The sequence below is a fragment of the Thalassophryne amazonica genome, chromosome 2 (genome assembly GCF_902500255.1).
Source record: "Thalassophryne amazonica chromosome 2, fThaAma1.1, whole genome shotgun sequence".
Taxonomy (NCBI): Eukaryota; Metazoa; Chordata; class Actinopteri; order Batrachoidiformes; family Batrachoididae; genus Thalassophryne; species Thalassophryne amazonica.
This window is the reverse complement of record NC_047104.1, coordinates 89,940,477-89,949,608: the sequence shown is the minus strand read 5'-3', so window position 1 is coordinate 89,949,608 and position 9,132 is coordinate 89,940,477.

Genomic DNA, 9,132 nt, shown 5'->3' with positions numbered 1-9,132 from the left:
TACTGGCCAGTAGTGTTCACGGCAGTATTCGCCCTAAGTACTAAGCATCTGGGAACCAGTAGATGGCAGTGTTCTATTTATTTTGACCCCGGTTATACAACCCCTGACAATAATTATGGAATCACCGGCCTCAGAGGATGTTCATTCAGTTGTTTAATTTTGTAGAAAAAAAGCAGATCACAGACATGACACAAAACTAAAGTCATTTCAAATGGCAACTTTCTGGCTTTAAGAAACACTATAAGAAATCAGGAAAAATAATTGGGGCAGTCAGTAACGGTTACTTTTTTAGACCAAGCAGAGGGAAAAAAAATATGGACTCACTCAATTCTGAGGAAACAATTATGGAATCACCCTGTAAATTTTCATCCCCAAAACTAACACCTGCATCAAATCAGATCTGCTCGTTAGTCTGCATCTAAAAAGGAGTGATCACACCTTGGAGAGCTGTTGCACCAAGTGGACTGACATGAATCATGGCTCCAACATGAGAGATGTCAATTGAAACAAAGGAGAGGATTATCAAACTCTTAAAAGAGGGTAAATCATCACGCAATGTTGCAAAAGATGTTGGTTATTCACAGTCAGCTGTGTCTAAACTCTGGACCAAATACAAACAACATGGGAAGGTTGTTAAAGGCAAACATACTGGTAGACCAAGGAAGACATCAAAGCGTCAAGACAGAAAACTTAAAGCGATATGTCTCAAAAATCGAAAATGCACAACAAAACAAATGAGAAACAAATGGGAGGAAACTGGAGTCAACGTCTGTGACCGAACTGTAAGAAACCGCCTAAAGGAAATGGGATTTACATACAGAAAAGCTAAACGAAAGCCATCATTAACACCTAAACAGAAAAAACAAGGTTACAATGGGCTAAGGAAAAGCAATCGTGGACTGTGGATGACTGGATGAAAGTCATATTCAGTGATGAATCTCGAATCTGCATTGGGCAAGGTGATGATGCTGGAACTTTTGTTTGGTGCCGTTCCAATGAGATTTATAAAGATGACTGCCTGAAGAGAACATGTAAATTTCCACAGTCATTGATGATATGGGGCTGCATGTCAGGTAAAGGCACTGGGGAGATGGCTGTCATTACATCATCAATAAATGTACAAGTTTAAGTTGATATTTTGGACACTTTTCTTATCTCATCAATTGAAAGGATGTTTGGGGATGATTAAATCATTTTTCAAGACGATAATGCATCTTGCCATAGAGCAAAAACTGTGAAAACATTCCTTGCAAAAAGACACATAGGGTCAATGTCATGGCCTGCAAATAGTCCGGATCTTAATCCAATTGAAAATCTTTGGTGGAAGTTGAAGAAAATGGTCCATGACAAGGCTCCAACCTGCAAAGCTGATCTGGCAACAGCAATCAGAGAAAGTTGGAGCCAGATTGATGAAGAGTACTGTTTGTCACTCATTAAGTCCATGCCTCAGAGACTGCAAGCTGTTATAAAAGCCAGAGGTGGTGCAACAAAATACTAGTGATGTGTTGGAGCGTTCTTTTGTTTTTCATGATTCCATAATTTTTTCCTCAGAATTGAGTGATTACATATTTTTTTTCCCTCTGCTTGGTCTAAAAAGTAACCGTTACTGCCACAATTTTCTTTGTTTCTTAAAGCCAGAAAGTTGCCATTTGAAATTACTTTAGTTTTGTGTCATGTCTGTGATCTGCTTTTTTTTTTTATACAAAATTAAACAACTGAATGAACATCCTCCGAGGCCGGTGATTCCATAATTTTTGCCAGGGGTTGTATCAGATGATTGTCAAATCAACTTTTTGGCTTTGCAAATGGCTTTTTTTTTTTTTTTTTTTTACAAATGAAGTTTAAAAACAAAACAAAACAACAGCAAAATAATAATAATAATAATAATAATAATAATAATAATAATAATAATAATAACATTACAAGCCAGCTCTGCAGTGTTTGCACAAACACAGTGCAAGCGTTTGGATGCTTGTAGCTTTTCAGCAGCAGGAAACCCTCACGACGGCCGCCGACCACAATAATATATCAAACAGGTTTGATTCTCATTCGACCATATGATCGGCGATCAGGAGGTGGTCGTCAGATGTTGACCACAGCTTGATACTCCATGTACACTACACGATGCAGGGCGCACAATTAACCTGAAACTCGGTCCAAAAAATTCCTGCATGAAAAATCATCTCACACAGTGTAAAGCACGTTTTACAACATCATAAAACGTGTGTACATTCTCTCCACATGCAAAACATTTTGCGATGACATTTCCAGGGCTCTGTAAAAATGCCTTTTACAAATAAAAAAATGGAATATTTTACAAAAGCACATTTATCTTTAAGCACCAACACCCAACAGATGTCACATTAACGGGTTGGTTTACATAATGAATGACTGAACCAATCAGTGTTTAGCAGAGGCACTTTTACCCAGAATCCTTTGCGATCTGTCTGTTTGTTACAAAACCTCAGAATTAGTGCATTATTCAACATTAAAAGATATATGTTATATTTTAACTTTGTACAAATGACAGAATTGACATTAATGGAGTTATTCTATCGGTATTCCAACCCCTGGCAAAAATTATGGAATCAGCGGCCTCAGAGGATGTTCATTCAGTTGTTTAATTTTGTAGAAAAAAGCAGATCACAGACATGACACAAAACTAAATGACTTTAGTTTTGTTAGGGTTGTAATGTTATTTATAAATCGAAACCATAACTCAGCATGACTTTATTTTTCAAGACCTCCGCCTGACCAGAGCGTTGTAACTGATAGAGAGCTGGCTTTATGGCTGCTCTCGGGGTGCCTCTGTGCTAGGAGCGCTGTAGTAAACAAGAGCTTCCAGCAGGGGCAGAATGTTGAAAGAAAAAAGTGTGGTCTCATTGTTTGGGTCTGTTGTTATTTTTAATATTACTAGAAGCTATTAAATTTGTTTTACTAGTACAGTTGTAAATGTGCTAGAGATAATATTGGAATTTATCGGTTATCTGTAACTTCCGATACATTTTTGGGTGGTTTATTTTTTTATCTTCTTTCAGTTATCTGATTATCTGTTATCGAAGTTATTATTTTTTTTTGGTTATCTGTGCCCACCACTGTTCATAAATCAGTTTAGGGTGAAAGATGGAGTAATTTTCATGCTGGAAGTTATTTGTTGTGACATATCTTGCTCAAAGGTATTCATAACTTTACCACATTGAAATCACTGATTTTTTTTTGGCATTTTCGAAGATCGCACAATTTATGTTAAGTACAGAGTCATCAATGAAGAAATAATTGAACATTGGTGGGTTAAATATGTGAAGTGATGTCAGTAAAAGGCATTACTGGTGTGTAGTTGAACTATCTCCCATTTTAGAACTTCAGGAAACATTTAAAGGCCTGGCTTCCAGATTTTAGGCATTACCTGAATTCTGTGGCCCTGGCTCTGTTGCCCTATATATGGACGTAATTTGCATAATGATGATTTCTAACCTTAGAGTACATCAAGACAAACATTTTGATGGGTCATACACTTTTGTATGACAATCCAATCAAGAGTTATGTCAATTTAGATTTCCCCTACCCCAAAAACCGGCCACTGGAAAATTTTGAGCCACGCTCACAAATAACACCCCAGCAGTGGTATTGAGTCCCTATTTTTTCAGTGGCAACATGAAAAATATGAAAATATAGATCAAATGCTACAACTTACATGCACTTTCATCAATTTTAGGGGGGGTGCAAGGTGAGCCTACTCCGCCCATGGACTAAAGTAGTGTGTAGTCAACACTGAAACATGATGTTTCAGTGTTGAGTGCGTACAGTGCGAAGACAGTGGGAACTGTGGTTTTTGTGGTTTTGTTTTGTGGTTCGGTCATACAAGCTGTTTCGCCATGAGTTGCACTGAGTACATATTTGCACTAAGGGGCCCTAACCAAAACCACTTATGGAAGGAAATGTTGTCTCCCTCCCTCTGTTTGTGGCATTGCCAACATGTGCAGCTTTCCGGCATATTCCACCTGTTTCTTGATGAGAGTAATTGAGTGTCTATGCATGCTGCCCACTGACTTGCCCGGATCCAAAATGGCGACCATGCCTCTTTGCCAGGACTTGGCTCAGTGCGACTGTGGACTCCAGTACTCATTATTAACCTCTGTGTTTGACGGAAGATGAAACAGTGGCCATAAAACTAAAAAAATGAGCACATAAAATATGAATTTTGCCCACCCTAGTATTTTTAGCTCCTATAAGCAACACATTGCAGAAGCTGTAGGATTGTGATTGTCCATCTGGCATTCCATTTCAAAATCCTTCCTATTTCTCCCAAATAGTTACAAATACAAATGCAGTGTCAAAGGACTGCATTTATATAGCACTTTCATGGTCAGACTGCTTCACAGTGATGCCTTACATTCATACATTCACACAGTTATTCCTCACATTCACACACTCACACACTGATGTCAGGGTGCTGCCATGCAAGGCTCTCACTACAGACTGGGAACAACCCAAGGGCCCAGAAAGATTTGATATACCTCAATGGCTGGATATGGAAGTGGGGTGGTTTTCGTTTAGCAACTCACTTTGTTTTGAACTTCACCTTCAAAATGAACTTGATTTAAAACACTGAGATAATCAAATAATATGGGTAATAAAGTAAAGAGTAAGTTTTGCACCTAACCCTTTGTAGTGACTTTGACCCTCAAATGATGTTGATTCAGGATATGGAAATAGTTAGTTGTAAAAAGAAGACATGAAATATTCACACCCAACTAAAATTATCACCCATGGGGAAGGAACATTTTCATAATGGCAGCCATCTGGGTGGCCATTTTGGATTTCTAATTCTTTCTACTCAACTTTGCAGTGGGATCACTGAGGCTCCCTCGGGCCTGTTTGTCCACTTTGTGGTGAGGGATAATAATATGTCCAAAATCAGGAGCTTTGTAGAAAACAAGATTATTTGTACATTTGCATCAAATTTCAATCAGGATCAACAAAAACTTTTACCGTTACAGAATGAGTCCTTGCTGCAGTTTCTCCACACTTTAAATTTTGAGCCATTTGTGGCTGTTATCCACAACACCCCCCCCCCCCCCCAACCCCAGGCATGTCAAATTTTCCTCTCTCTCTCTTTCTGCTTATTTGATATGCATAAAAAAATGCAAATTAGTCACTTAGTAACCACATCAAATACCCACCTGGCCTCTTATCAGCCCTTCTGTGTTGTTTGCAAATCCTTCGTTACGGTCCTGTGGTGATGAAGGCGGACAGTCGTTGGTGGAGTCCATGTTATAGTTTGCTATGGAACCAATTAGTACTCAACACCCACTGTCCTTTGGGACCAGTAAAACGGAGCAGGCGGCAAAGGCTTAAAACAATGAGGGTAGCCAGGCCACACCTATAAAATATGTGAATGTTACATGTCATTAAACAGGTCAAAACCAACAGAGTTCAGTGTAAATCAAAATACAGCGACTGATGAACTGCCTGGAGACCATTCTTATAGAGGAAAAACGGTCAACAGAAACCATGCAGAGAGATAGAAATAGAGCGATAGAAAAAGGGAAGGTGGCAGAAGAGAGAAGAGATTTTTCACATTTATTTTTAGAGACCGGTAATCTAGTCGCCACCTCTCCCTTGTGTCCCTTGCTCTCCACGAGGTGACGTCAACAAAAGGTAATATTTTTCCGGCCCACCTCAATTTCAAGAGGAAAGACTGTCCCGGTATGATCTGGTTGAGAAGAGGTGCTGTATCTCAGGATAGCAGGACACGGAGATGGGACGCCTTAGCAGGGAGAGGATGAGGAAGAGGAGAAATAGATGGGGGTTGTAACTGATCCATCTCTCGTTATGTCCTCTGTCTTTGTCAGATAACCCAGGAAACATCTCAGACTTATGCACAGCTTTTAGAAGCTTGATTTAGATCTGCTCTGCTCCACAAGCTTACTCTATGAAACTAAAGAAATTTCGCAGTGCTGTGAGATACAGGAACCAGGATGGAAAATGCACGGATGTCGCTGAGATGGAGCCGCGCGTCTGCAACTGTGTGCATGTGTGTGTGTGTCATACATTTTGCAGGAGAAGCTGTTTTTATCCTATGAGAGGAACATAGCCTTGGTGAACCCTCAGGAGATTTAATGTGACATCTGGTATCAGCTTCTTATCCCACGACCTTCCCTTTGTCCACCTTCATGTTGTACCCACACACAGAAGGTGAATATTTCCAGCATGTTTCTCAACTTAATCTGAACTATGTGTGCTGATGGAGCTTATTGTGATATGTTACAATATTAGATGGGTGTTTATCTGCTTTGTGGAAAAATGCAGTAATATTTGCTGTGTGTTTATAAGGTACCTTTCATGTATGCTTTGTTCACTATAAATAAACTCAATAAATAGTTTATTGGTGCTTCTTACACATGTATGTTTGTATCTTTATAGTATTTTAATTTATCTAAAGATGTTTCATCCTTATCAGTGCACATCATGAAATATGGACCACACCAGAACTTGTTGATTTTAACACTGTTATTGTTTTTTTCTTTATTTCGGCTATTCTTACTGATATCTGTAATATAATAGAAGGTGGCTTTGCTGCCACCTTCTGCATCAGTCCATTATAGCAGCACTAAATCTTTTCAATGAATCCAGTGTCATGTGATCGACTGGAACTCAGCCCGCGATCGATTGACTGGTTTGCCACGCCAGATTTAAAGAGTGGATGGTGATGTTTCCTGTAACCTTGCAATTACAACAAAAGAGGCTTTAAGTTTCAATAAAATCTTAGTTTATGGTTTAACATCAGTAACTTGACTTTTTAGGAGAGAAATTGGTATTCTTTTCATAATCATTCACCAAATTTAGTGCAGAAGATAACAGAATATTTACAGAGGAATCCTTCAAATCTGGAAACAAGCACCAAAGTTGGCACAAATACTCCTTAGACATTACTCTTTTGAAAAAACTGGGTATCCACTTGAATTTTCAGTATGCGGCCAGGTTGGGGTCAGTTGAAGAATTACACGGGTCAAAATTTAAAAATGTTTCAATCATATTGAAAGCTATACCACATTATTTGTCTGATCACAATGATACCAAAAAGGTATAGTTTGGACTATCTATGACTGAATGTTATGGAGTTATGGGGTAAAAACAGCAAGAATGGTAACAAAGGTCAGCATTAGCTTGTACAGGGGTCAGATGTTAAAGTTGCTCTAAATATAGAATCCAATGGACGTCAACATTGCGCTACCTTTACCTTGCAGACCAAGCATTCAACACAGTCAAAACTATTTCATTTATTAATCCTATTAGTTCAACCAATAATTTGCACCACTTTTTACCAAAATTGGAGCAACTTTAACTTTTGACCCCTGTACAAACTGAAATTGACCTTTGTCACCATTCTTCTTGTTTTTACCCCATAACTCCATAACATTCAGTCATAGATAGTCCAAACTATACCTTTTTGGTATTGTTGTGATCAGACAAATAATGTGGTATAGCTTTCAATATGATTGGAGCATTTTTAAGTTTTGACCCCTGTGTAATTCTTCAGTTGACCCCTACCTGGCCGCCTACTGAAAATTCAAGTGGATACTCAGTTTTTTCAAAAGAGTAATGTTTGAGGAGTATGTGTTCCAATTTTGGTGCTTGTTTCCAGAAATTAACAATTGTTACAATTATCTGCTCCACTAATTATGGTAAATCACAGGCAGCAGAGCAACAACCTAATAAATAAACAAAATTTATCTTAACATGCTAAAAAAGAAGAATTTTTAAATGTAGATTGATTTGTTCTTTTTTAAATTTGGAAAGACAGTGCATTATTATTTTTTTCCTGTGACCCAGTGAAGTGTGCATTTCAGTATGAACAGTGTGTCAGTGCACATCCATGAGCAATTTAAAAGTGTAAATTGAAGGGTGTCTTTTTTTTTTGAAAGATTGGTCCCGTTTCCTGTGACCTTTCATCAAGCAAACTTTTTCTAAAGTAGAAGCACTCGGAGAGCACAATCCTCCGCCAAGGCCATACGGTCACTGACGTCACATCGAATACCCTTTGGCAAAGAGACTTATTCCACATTGTTTCATGCATCTACTGTGATGTTTTAGATTCAGTGGTTAACCCTCTGGGGTCTGAGGGCATTTTGTTGGACAGTTCACTCGCCTGGCATAAATGTTTTGTTATTGTTGTTAACAGCTCTCCCTGCATCTTACAATCAAGTTTTATGTCTCTTTTTTCAGGACAACCTGTACTTTCAAAATATATATGCTATAGTTGTGTTTTATAAGTGTAATAAAGGTTTACAATCAGAAATAAGAAAGAAAAAAGTAAAGCGGGAAATAATTTTCCACACACATTTATTCAAAACACACAGCAAACTATAATAAACTAGTAACACATCACTCCTGAAAACAATCTTTGGTGTGTCACGTGAGGTGAATCTGCTCTACGATTGGATTTTGGAAAACCATGTGATGGTGAACCAATTCTGATTGGACACTCACATTGCTCACATCATCACACAGCTTCTATGAGGAGTACAAAGATGGTGGACGGTGGCTCGAAAGTCCGCAGAGTTAACTTTTCAGCAAAACAAAAGTAAATTTCTATCTCAGTTCATTAAAAAGTTATTTATAATTTAGAAATCTTGGTCTCAGCCATCGTATACGACAGTGTTGGCCCCAGAGGGTTAAAGAAGCTTACATTTCATTTAAGATGTCTTGATATTTATCTGTCAAGATATTTTAAAGTTGTTGTTGTCGTCCTTTCGGCTGCTCCCATTTTTGTTCAAGGGTCACCACAGCGGATACAGTCAGAGCCGCATTGGTATTTGGCACAAGTTTTACACCGGATGCCTTTCCTGACGCAACTCCAGTTTTACCTGGAGAAACACACACAGCCACTGGTGTTCCAAAGAGGTCTCCCATGTACTAACCGGATGCCACACTGGTTAGCTTCTGAGAACTGACAGGATCAGGCTTACAGAGAGCAGACCGACTGCACCAAGATATTTTAATGTATGTGCTTAAAATATAGGGGTGATAATTCTGACCATGACTCTGTGGTCTTTGTGTTGTGAGACTGAGCTTTGTGCACAGGTGTTTGAGATGGACGTATCATAAAAGGGAATATGCGTGGTCAGA